Here is a 12,635-nt window from a genome sequence, read left to right on the forward strand (position 1 = left end):
ATTATGAGCTGATCCCTTTAAGGTTATAAAAGGAGAAGGGGGCGGCAGCCTTAGAAGATCATCACATTCAAAACAGAGAGAGAACATAGCACCCAGTGAGACTGGGCTGTTTTCTCCTTGCCGCCTCCTTCCTGCCACTGCCATTACTACCAGTTCGATCTCCTCTTTCTAGCAGGAACGATCAAGATTGGATATTGATATCAGCCTTTGGAGAAAGGCTGATCTGAAGTTGTGCTCACAGCCCTAGCAAATTCTTGTGAAGGGTTCGGTTCTTTTGGAAGAACACTGTTGATTCTGCTCCATTCTACACTGCTCCATCTTCAGTGGGAGCAGTTTTTGGTTCCTACCTTGGGCGTGAACACCTCCATTGGGAGATACTGCTTCTCCATATCAGGTATATCCCTCCCCTGCTTCTGTTTTTAGATCTGGTTCGATTTATGGTTCAAGATTGATCATTGAAAATGCAGATTTTCTAAAACAGGGAATGTGATTCCCAGATGAGGGGAGAGGAAATTTTTGAAAATTTGCCCAACCTTCCTACAGGGTTCGGCCATCCATATGATGGATCTCTAATCCCTTCAAAAAATTTGTTGAGTGAGTTGGGATTTGTTATTAACAGTCCTATGTCATTGTATTGTGACAATAAGGCAGCCATCAATTTTGTTGCAAATCATGTTCTACATGATAAGACCAAGCACATTGAAGTGGATAAACATTTCATCAGGGAGAAAATTGTAAGTGGGGAAGTATGCACTCCTTGTCAGCTCTGAAGAACAGGTTGCGAACATCTTCACAAAGGGCCGACCTGTCTTTTTGACCCTAAACCTTTTTCTTCTCTCTTCTCTCTTCTCTCATCTTCCTACTATTTTACTAAGAAAACGAAAACAACATCGAGTTTTTAAATTTTACACTACAATTTGTCTTATGGTGGGATTTTTATTTTTTATTTTCAAGGTTACGGATTATCTGGCTTATCTGGTAAAACTTTTCATTCTTAATATCCCAAAATTGGGTTTGATACTTGTTTGTATGATTGTATCTACTGATCTACTAACCTCTAATGTGCTTGCCCATCCAGAAAATTAAAAAGATAAAAGTGACTACTGTTTTCAGGATATGTTAAGATATTTTTCTTTAAATTTTATTACTGTGAGTTCCTTTTTCATTTTAACTTAATTGCAAATTTGCAATATATTTTTTGAAATCAAATGCCTTAAAAGTTGGTGAAGTTTCACTTTGATTTTCTAGATTTTTCTTTTCTAGGATTGATACAAAAGAACAATTTGTGTGTGGGAGTACTTATTAAAACTATTATTTTCAACTTAGTATCCCCTGTCATCTAGTTTATAAGATGATGAAACATATTGATTTAAAGGATTGGTTCTTGGGTCAACTGGTCCGACCATTTGGTCCAGTCCGGTTTTCAAAACCATGGTATTGGTTGTTCTTGTGAGGATGATATCTGTTGGTACATATTTAAATGATTGGTTCGCCATGCATGGAAAGACAATAACATTCCTTTGCAAATCAAGAGGAAGAATTTGTTTGAGAGGGTAAATTATGGATATTCCATTTATACCACATATATTTATTTAATGCTTGCATTCCAAGGAATTTCTGAAAAGCATCATAACAATCGTGCTTTATGTATGGAATGTTGTAATTTGTAAGAGCAGATTCATCCCTTTAATTATTGCATCGGGTTCAGCCATTTGACTTTGTAATCTATTTAAAAACAGATGCCCACTTTCATGAGAGGCTTCGACCCATGCGAAAGAAAGTGGATTCCTTCTTTTTCTATTTGATATTAATACCATGTGCAATAAGCATGTATTTCCCACTTGTAGTAATGAAGATAAACATAAGTAGAAAGGAACTAATGGCTTGGGGGGCAATTGTCAGTCTCTAGGTCGAAGGATTGTCACATTGCTTGCTGTAATGGTAAAATCTCAGGTAGTGTGAGATGTGATTTTGAATCTTAGAATGGTCACTTGGTAGAAAAAATGCCAAAAGTAGGTTTAAATCTTAGAATGTGCTAACTGTGGATTGTTAGTGCCAAGATTGAGTAATGGCCCTTTTTATAAGGAAGAAAAAGATATTTTGGACTATACTACTCAAAACATCAAGAAGTAGAATTCCAACTTGACTAAAAAAAAAGACTTGAACTAACACTAGAATTATGTTTTTCATTTTAATAAGTTTTCCTTTATTTTATTCTGAAAGATTGGCTTTTTAGTTTCATTTGGTTTGATCAGTTATTGGTGCATCTGGTTTAAGGGAATGTTGAATGTGCTATGCTTCAGTGCTTTGTCAACACTCTTACATCATATCATGCTTTTTATTTTAATTTATTTGCATTTTTGTAACAATAAATATTTTACCACTTTCATGATGTTGATAGTCATATCCAGAAGTGTTGCTTTCTGTTAGAATGTTAGAGTGATGTTCGGCTGATAAGAGTTCTTATTAGCCCATTCTTATGTTTAACTTATCTTGTAACTGGGCTTGTGTTAATGGGCCTAATCCTGTTTACTGATTTAAGTCATCTGGGTGTCCCATCACTAATCAGGGGCATCCCAGTAATTTCTTGTACCTTGTACTATATTCATCTATAAATAAAGAACTGGTCGACTGGCTAGTATAGTTCGACATTTTCAGCATCTCTTCTTCTTCTCCTCTTCTCTGCTACTTCGACTACAGTGGTTCAGCTTTCATGGTATCAGAGCATTGAGCACTTTCCTGGTTACTGCCGATGCCATCTCATCTTTCTTGCTATAGTTCACCTTTTTTTTATCTGGGTTGCTGCTATGAAACCCTAGGGTTGCAGGAGAACAACACAAGGTTCGACCTAGGGTTTCCCTTGGTTGTAGGGCGCAAGGGAGGTAAGACCCTGAAGCTGGAGTCCTACTAGTTTCTAGTAGTTAGCAGCTATTCGGCTGCTAAGAAGAGGTCTGTATAGGACAGACCTAGTTGAGGACTGATTTCAGCAGTCCTAGTGTTGTCTGTAAGGAGGGGAACTCCCTTTACAGTAGCAGTACTCGAAGTGCAAAGTGGAGTCTACATAGCACAGGTCGGTTACTAGCCCAGAACACTTTTTGCTGCTGTAACATAGCTGCTTCAGAACTGTGACAGTCTCGACAAGTCTGAAACTGTGTTGCGAGCTGTCAGGACCTGCTGAGATTACTTCAGCTAATCAGAACCTGCATCAGAACTGGTTCAGAAAAACCTTTACAAGACTGTGGCGACTTCAGTTACTGATCATTTCCAGGTCGGTTACCAGCCCTACTCCAGCTCTGTGAACTGGTTCAGTTACAGAATTTTTTTTTCTTGCTGCTGTACCCGAACTGGTTTAGTCCAAGTGAAGCCTATCTGTGTGCTATCAGCACTGTGAACTCTGTGACTACTTCAGCCAACCCTAACCAGAACCACCAACAGTACTGTAAACAACTCCTTGACCGAAGTTAGGATGTCATCACTATCCAGTGAAGTTTCTTCTAAAGATAACAGACCTCTTATAAGGTCTTCAAACCTGGAGAACCCTAATCTGCATAGCTTGCAGATTACAAGTGTGCTATTGGATGAGTATAACTTTAGAGAGTGGTCTGTCTCAGCAAGACTGTTTATTACCTCTCGTGACCTCACTGGCTATTTGGATGGAGACAAGAAACAACCAGAAATTGGCAGTCTTGAATACACCGTGTGGCGTAAGGAAAATGCCACAGTCATGTCTTTGTTGCTGGCCTCTATGACTCCTAGGGTGGCCAGAACTGTTCATCACTTCCCCACAGCTGCTAAAATTTGGGAGAAAGTATCTAAGACATATGGCCAGAAAAAGAACAATGGTAGAATCTACAGGCTGAACCAAGACATTGCAGCCCTAAGGCAAGGAGACATGTCCGTGGCAACCTACTTTGCAACACTGGAAGGCCTCTGGGAAGAGCTTGACCACCATTTGATTTTGGATTGGGAAAATGCTAATGATAAGGGGAGGCATGATAAGCAGATTGAGGAGGGCAGAGCCTTCAAGTTTCTGGCGGGTCTTGACCCTGTATATGAAGGTATAAGGTCACAGATTCTAGGGAGAGATGAATTACCTGAGCTTCACCATGTCTACTACCTGGTGAGGAATGAAGAAGTAAGGAGAAAGGAGATGCAAGTTGACTCCTAGACACAGTCAACAGAGCAACCTGGAGAGCATTCAGCCTTAGTTTCCACTAAGGGGAATAGATTTTCAGACAAGAAGTCCCTCAAGTGTACACATTGTGGTGGTGAGAAACACACAAAGGAGAAATGTTGGGTCCTGTACCCTCATCTGAAGCCAGTTGCTCTAAGAAAGGACAAAAGGCAACAGAAGGGCCACACAGCAAGTGGGAATCTTGCCACCAACAACAGTAGTGACAACTCACAGAGTATTCAGACAGTGTCATCTTCCACCGCAAGGCAGGCTGCCGACTCCTCTAGACCAAGTACTTTGGGCTTCACAGCTAGTGAGGTAGAGATTCTCAGTCAGGCATTAGCCCGTCTGAAGAACAATTCTTTAGCTTCCACCTCTCTTGCCAAATCAGGTACAGTCTCTGCATTTAGTGCATTTAGTTCCATTAATTCTACCTCTTGGGTGATTGATTCCGGAGCCACTGACCATATGACACATATGTCCTCCTTATTCTCCACATATCATTTGTTGTCTGGCCATGATAAGATGAGAGTAGCTGATGGGTCCCTCTCCATCATCTCTGGAAAGGGGGTGGTTGACCTAAGCAAGGATCTCTCTCTTAAATTAGTCCTACATGTTCCTAGTCTTACCTCAAATCTGTTGTCTGTTTCAAAGCTTACAAAAAACTTGAACTGCAGTATAACTTTATTTCCTTCTCATTGTGTCTTCCAGGACAGATTGACGAGGAAAACGATTGGGAGTGGTCATGAGTATGGGGGCCTCTACTACTTTGATGAAGATGTCAGCTCAGCCATGCAAGCTTCTACTACTAGTCCGGAGAGTGTGGAGTCAATAGCTAGGCTGCACTTGTGGCATGCTAGGCTAGGTCATTTGTCCTTTTCTTCCTTAGCAATGTTGTTTCCCGAATTATGTAAGGGCATTTCGAGTCAAAGTTTAATTTGTGATGTGTGTCAAATGTCAAAACAATGTAGATCAATGTATCCAATTTCTAGTAATGAAATTCAAGCCCCTTTTGACTTGGTTCATTCTGATGTTTGGGGTCCTTCACCCATTGTTTCCATTGATGGCTTCCGTTACTTCATCAGTTTTATTGACCATTATTCTCGGTGCACTTGGATTTATCTATTGAAAGGACGTGAAGAAGTTCCCCGGATAACTATGATGTTTTGCAAGATGGTTGAAACACAATTTGATAAAAAGATCAAGCAATTCCGTTCAGACAATGCAGTTGAATACTTTGAAAGATCCCTGAACTCATTCATGGAAGATGCAGGCATGTTACATCAATCATCGTGTGCTTACACCCCTCAGCAAGATGGGGTCGCTGAGCACAAGAACAGACATCTATTGGAGACAGCTCGAGCCCTTCTTTTCCAGCACAATGTGCCCAAGCAATATTGGTCTCAAGCTGTTCTCACTGCATCATACCTGATAAATTGGATGCCATCTAAGGTACTGGGTATGAAGACCCCTTTCTCTGTTTTGTGTCCCACTCTTCCAGAATTTCCTCTTCCCCCGCGGGTTTTTGGTTGTACATGCTTCATACATGTGAAAGATCCAAAGAAGACCAAACTGGATCCTAAGGCTACAAAGGGAATATTTTTGGGGTACTCTCCTACGCAGAAGGGGTATAAGTGTTATGATCCTGTCTCCAAGAAAAAATATGTCACCAGGGATGTAGTCTTTTTTGAGTTTCAACCCTATTTCGAGTCTTCTCAGAATCCTCTTCAGGGGGAGAGTAGTGGGTTGGAAGAGGATTCTCATTCTCCCTTCCTTTTTGTTCCCATTTCAGCACCTTCCACTACTACTAGCTATAACATTCCGGGTCAACCTAGTGAGACTTCCACTATGCCAGTTGCTTTTCCAGATTCGGCTGTTACTTCTGAAGGTTCCAGTAAACAAGAGAAAGAGATACTTACATACAGTAGAAGGAAGAAGGCCCCTCAACCTCATGATTGCAACCAGTTGAACTCAGATCAATCTGTCTCTGCAACCCAAGGTAATTCTGATTCACTCAATTCAGATTTGGATCTTCCTATTGCTCTCCGTAAGCCTGTTCGTTCTTGTACCACTCGGCATCCCATAGCCGATTATGTTTTTTACTCACACTTATCCCCTGCCTATCATTCCTTTGTGTCTGCTCTTTCCTCTGTATGTGTCCCTTCCAGGTATTCAGAGGCGGCATCTGATCCAAGGTGGAAAGAAGCCATGAATGAGGAGATGAAAGCCCTAATGAAAGCAAGGACATGGGAATTGGTGGACCTGCCAGAAGGGAAAGGCACTGTTGGGTGCAAGTGGGTATTCACAGTAAAGCACAGGGAAGATGGGTCAGTTGAGAGGTACAAGGCCAGACTCGTGGCAAAGGGGTTTACACAAAAGGAAGGAATTGACTACAAGGAAACCTTTGCCCCAGTAGCAAAGCTCAACACAATCAGGGTTCTACTGTCACTAGCAGCAAAATTCTCTTGGGAACTTCATCAGCTGGATGTGAAGAATGCCTTCCTAAATGGTGATCTTCATGAAGAGGTATTCATGGAACCCCCACCTGGATATGATGTTGGAAAGAAGGTATGTAAACTAAGGAAAGCATTATATGGTTTGAAACAATCTCCCCGGGCATGGTTTGAGAGACTTTGTTTGGCCATGAAGAAAGTAGGGTACACTCAGAGCAGTGCAGATCATACATTGTTTACAAGGAGACAGGATGACAAACTTACAGCACTCATTGTGTATGTGGATGATATGGTAATTACTGGAAATGATGTGAGAGAGATGAAGAGGCTGAAGGAGTTCTTAGCTTCAGAGTTTGAGATCAAAGACCTGGGAAATCTGAGATACTTTCTTGGAATTGAAGTTGCTAGATCAAGAGAAGGAATCTACATATGTCAAAGAAAGTATGTGCTAGATCTCCTAGAGGAAACAGGCATGATGGGGTGTAGGCCAGCAGACACTCCAATAGAACCAAGCCATGGATTACAAGAATCAATGGGTGAGGAATACTGTGATAAGGAAAGGTACCAAAAGTTGGTAGGAAAACTGATATACTTATCCCTTACTCGGCCAGACATTGCCTATGCAGTGCATGTTGTCAGTCAATTCATGCACTCACCAAAGACCCCTCATATGAGAGCAGTGGAAAGAATCCTCAGATACTTGAAGACTTGCCCAGGGAAAGGAATTTTATTCAGAAAAAATAGCAGACTTGAAATTGAAGCCTACACTGATGCTGATTGGGCTGGGTCTGTTGGAGACAAAAAATCAACCTCAGGTTATTGTACATTCTTGGGAGGAAACCTAGTTACATGGCGTAGTAAGAAGCAGAATGTTGTGGATAGATCAAGTGCAGAAGCAGAATACCGGGCTATGGCACACGGGGTTGCTGAACTCTTATGGCTCAGGACTCTTCTTAATGAGCTTGGTATCAAGACAGAGGGTCCTCTCAAGCTGTATTGTGATAATAAAGCTGCTATCAACATTGCCAACAATCCTGTGCAGCATGACAGGACAAAACATATTGAAATTGATCGACACTTTGTCAGAGAGAGAATTATTTCAGGAGAACTCTGTGTGCCTTATACTCCATCAGAGATGCAGATTGCAGATGTATTAACTAAAGGGCTGGCATCAACGAAGTTCAGGGACATACTTGGCAAGCTAAACATGATTGATATCTATGCTTAGCTTGAGGGGGAGTGTTAGAATGTTAGAGTGATGTTTGGCTGATAAGAGTTCTTATTAGCCCATTTTTATGTTTAACTTATCTTGTAACTGGGCTTGTGTTAATGGGCCTAATCCTGTTTAATGATTTAAGTCATCTGGGTGTCCCATCACTAATCAGGGGCATCCCAGTAATTTCTTGAACCTTGTACTATATTCATCTATAAATAAAGAACTGGTCGACTGGCTAGTACAGTTCGACATTTTCAGCATCTCTTCTTCTTCTCCTCTTCTCTGCTACTTCGACTACAGTGGTTCAGCTTTCACTTTCTTTTGAATATCCTCCTTGCCTCCATCACCACAGTCACATCCTTCTTGCTTCCTATGAGCTCCTTTCTGGCACCATGATGTCTCTACTTGACCTATTAAAATTTTATCAAATCATTTAAATCATATTTATATAAGTCCACATTTTATGGATAATGTGAGCATATGGTCTAGCATGTAAAAGTTAGTACTTTAGGGTAGATAGTCTTCTAGTTTTCCATTACACTGGTTGAGACACTTGAACTATCTTCTCTCTACTTGTTGACTTATTAAAGTTTTATGAAATCATTTAGGTTGTGTTTGGTTGCAATGCAATTATTTGCATTAGTACAAATACACGGGAGTGCAAATTCTGGTTTAATTTTGTATTTGGTTTTGCTTTATTGTGCTTCAAGTCTTATTTTATTTCATTTATACTGCCATCAAACAAAATGAGGTAAAACTTGAAACAAAAATAAATCATAATTTGCACCCAAATCAAACACAAATGGATTTGCATTGCAACCAAACACAACCTTAAATCATATTTATATAAAGTCACGTTTTATGGATAATGTGGCCATATGGCCTAGGATGTGAAAATTATTTCTTTAGGGTAGATAGTCTTCTAGTTTTCCATTACACTAGTTAAGATGCTTGAGCTATCTTCTAAAGGCATTGCCTTTTTCTCGTAGTGTTGTCAGCACACAGGTATGTGCCTACATTTAGAGTAGTTTGTCATTCACTCTTTTATGACATGAAACATTTGTTGCAACACTACAAGTAAAAAGAGAAAGTTAGTAATGATGCTTGAATTACAAGAATATCGGCATAAGACCCATATAATGTGGCTGTTATAATGAATTTGCTATCCAAGACTAGACTACTCCAAGCGCAATCCTCTTTAACCTTTAAAAGATACCGAGACTATCAATGCTCATCTTGATTGCTTGGAGTTCAAGCTTTGGTCACGGCAAAGCCCATTCGATCATCCTTTACTACCTTGCATTGAGAATATATCTATACTTATATGCTTTATTTCATGAGGAAATATTCTCAATATAAGGTTGAAAAAGGCTGTAGGAATGGTGTGGGCAGAGGTTTGCCCTGACAGAAGCCGATCTCGATTGCTAGATACATTATCAAACATATGTTAGTCAACTTCTTCTGTCAGATATCAATTACTGAGTATAATCTTATTACTAAAGAGGTAGACATCTTCATTATCATTTCATTATATGATTCTTATCATGTTCTTATAATATTCTTAATTCCATTCTTTATTTACTCTGGTAAGATTTATTATGTTTTTATCATTAGCATACTTTGAAGATATGGGCAAGAATGGAGTTTGATTTGGCGAAATAAGATACACCCATAGGATGAATAAGACTTTTTAGGTTAACTGCATTTTTTATCAGTAGGTTAACTACTTTTTCTTGTACATGGATGCATTATTCTTCATGTCATTTGGATTCTTGTTCAGTAAAACAATTCTCTGCCTTTTTCAGATAGTGTCAAGTAACAAAAGAAAGAGAGAAGAAAAGGGAAGAGGTGGGTGAATTACTGCTCACATCCAAAGAAAAGTTTATAATATCCTGAAAAAATTCATAAATGCCCCTAATAGGGTGCTCAAATACAAAAAGAATTGAAAAAACCCTAAAATTCCTTGTTACAATACATATTCTCAACACTCCCCCTCAATTTGACCATATATATTTATCATGTCCAGTTTGCCAAGGTTTATATCAAATTTCGGTTTGTGGAGACCCTTGGTGAGACTATTAGCAAGTTGATCTTCAAACTTGACAAATGGCATACATATTTCTCCACTGGCTATTCTCTCTCTCATCTCCCCTTTTCCCTTTAAGCCCCCCGTTGATTTTTTATGGAAGTTATTTACCCATGTTCTTTTATTTCCCAAGTAAATAAGATGACCGTTTTAATCATATAAAGCCATTATTAAAAGTGACAATTTTGTCCCCATTCAAGTGTTCGTTTTTGGGATTTTGAGAGGGGGGGGGGGGGGGAAGCTGTCCAATGGGATTACAAGAAACCCATGCTTTTTTTTTTAGATTTATTTTGGGGCTAGGGAAAGTTTATTTTCTTGGGTAAGTGACAGCCATCTCCTAAGTGGGTAAATTAACTTTCCCATTTAGGGGGAAGTTGCCAACACTAGTGACAGCCATTTAGGGGGAAGTTGCCAACACTTGGATGGGATAAAAATACCCCTTTTGATAATGGAATTTTTATGGTTAAAATGGTCATTATATTATTTACCTATGAAATAAAAATAACATGGGTAAATACACTTACATGGGTTAGTCCATTTACCTAGGTAAATAACTTACTGAAAAACAAATAGGGCCTAAACGACAAGCCCTTATTGGAGAATTAGGCTCTATTTGGATAGACTTCTCAAAAGTACGAAAAACACCACATCATGTTTGGATGGCATACTTCCTACCTTGGCTTTCATACTTTTTGAAAGCACAAAACCCCCCAAAAGCACGAAGTAAAGTCAACTTCGTGCTTTTGGGGCCGGGCTGGATTTTTCATTAATATGTTAATTAATTATTCATTTTCAATAATTATTGATTTCAATAATTAATTTTCAAAACTTCTCGAAATTAAATTACCAAAATCAGTAATTTTCATTAAAACTTGTGCTTTTTAAAAGCACAAAACCCCCCAAAAGCATGAAATAGACTTTTATTACTTTGTGCTTTTGGGGCCGGGCTGGGACGAATTTGGGTTGGGCTTTGTCTATGTATCAATAGAATACATTTAGGCCCAAGCCCGACCCTCATATAAAGCCCAAAGCTTGGGCCTGAGCTCAAGCTAGACTAGAAATTTGAAAATAGAAATTTGTTCTTTTTTTATTCAATAAAAAAGTGTTTTATTTATATTAAAAACCTTCAAAACTCAAAAATAATAAACGTCTCACTATTACTTGAAAAAAAAAGAGAAGAATAACAAAGAAATAATATTGTATATATATCTTTTGTTAAATAAAATGTATTTTTTATTATTTAATATAGAGTATCATATCGGGCTCATGCTCGGGCTTGGCTTTTTTGAGAATGCTTGAGCTTGGACCGAAAAAAGTCGGGTCTGGTTCTTTAGGCCCAAGCCCGAGCTCGCGGGCCTAAAATTGTGACCAAGCCTGACTTATAACGGACCGGACCATCGGGCTACTCGGCTCATGAACAGGTATAGTGATCACCCTTCAGGTAAAACCCCTTGATCGAGACTCCCCCATTTGCCTGCCATCTTCAAGTCCTAACCTCTTTGCCGCCGTGGGTCCTTGTTCCGCCGTTGCCCATCTATGGCCCACCATTGCCATCGGAAATTGTCATCGGAAGCACAGTCTCAGGGTTGATCATGGGTTGGGCCCGGGCCGGGCTTTGCACTTATGATAAGGGCTAAAGCTTAGGCCCAGGCTTGGCCCGACCTGGGGTTTTGGGCCTGTAATCTAAGCCCTAGCCCAGGTCTACACGGGCTCGGGTTGGGCCTGATTTCGGGCCAATGTCTTTTATATATAAAACATTATATATCTATAATATTTTATATTAAATGACATAACATGTATATAAACTTTTATTTTATATATTATATAATATAAAATATTACATATAATATAAATTATACATGTCATGTTATAATATTTATATATAAAATAAAATAGCATGTATACATATGTATACATTAATGCGTAAGTTTAAATATATGTGGGCCGAGCCGGGCTGAAATGATCTCCCCTACATAGTCTTCACCGGAACTGCAGGTATGGATCCTGGTTTCATATTTTCCCCTTTCTTTTAAAGTTTTTCTCCATTATCCATGATTCATCTGATTTGTATATGTGACAAAGGCCACTTACCCATGATTAGCCACTTGTATACACGGAGGATATACACATGCCACATGTACACATCATGTATGCATATAAACCACTTAGAATTGGCACTTGGTTTAGGAAATGAAATGGTTTTGTACAGGTATAATGCTATATATAACATTACAGCAAACAAGCTATAGAAACATTCTATTAAGCTTCAAGAATAGTTTAGGAAAGGAAGAAATCAACAATAGTGATTCTAGTGGTGGTAAACATGCAAAAATGGTATTTCTGTTTCGGAATAAGGGAGGTCGTGCGGGCTTGGTTCTTATTTTAGGCCCATTAATATGTTACTCTGATCTTGGTTAGATATGCAGGTCCAAAGGATATAATAGTGAAATTTTGATCGGTGGACCTGAGTCTGGGTTAGGGAGGAGTTAGATGTGGGGTCGGTATGCCGTGAGTGGATAAACTTTTGTCGGTGGACCTGGGTTACGCTTTTCGCTTTCCAAGCCTTTCCTCTGTTTCAATGTAGCCCGTCCAATTTGTGGGCATGGCAAATATGTCCTTTGCACAAGTACATTAATAAGCCTCAGTCAGGCATGTCGTATGCCTCACGGACGGTGGTCCGTTTTGAAGAATAAGTGTTATGACATG

At 39.4% G+C, this 12,635-nt stretch overlaps 1 long non-coding RNA gene across 2 annotated transcripts in view; it reads left to right on the forward strand.

The window, feature by feature from the left end:
- Positions 1-11,102, forward strand: part of LOC148800981 (uncharacterized) — a 69,173-nt gene extending 58,071 nt beyond the window's left edge. For both annotated transcript variants that reach the window (XR_016084309.1, XR_016084310.1), the window contains exon 3: positions 9,649-11,102. This is a non-coding gene — a long non-coding RNA (uncharacterized LOC148800981). The remainder of the gene's footprint in view (positions 1-9,648) is intronic.
- The last annotated feature ends 1,533 nt before the right edge of the window (positions 11,103-12,635 follow it).

Source organism: Nelumbo nucifera, chromosome 3, assembly GCF_055504915.1.
Source record: "Nelumbo nucifera cultivar China Antique chromosome 3, China Antique-T2T, whole genome shotgun sequence".
NCBI lineage: Eukaryota > Viridiplantae > Streptophyta > Magnoliopsida > Proteales > Nelumbonaceae > Nelumbo > Nelumbo nucifera.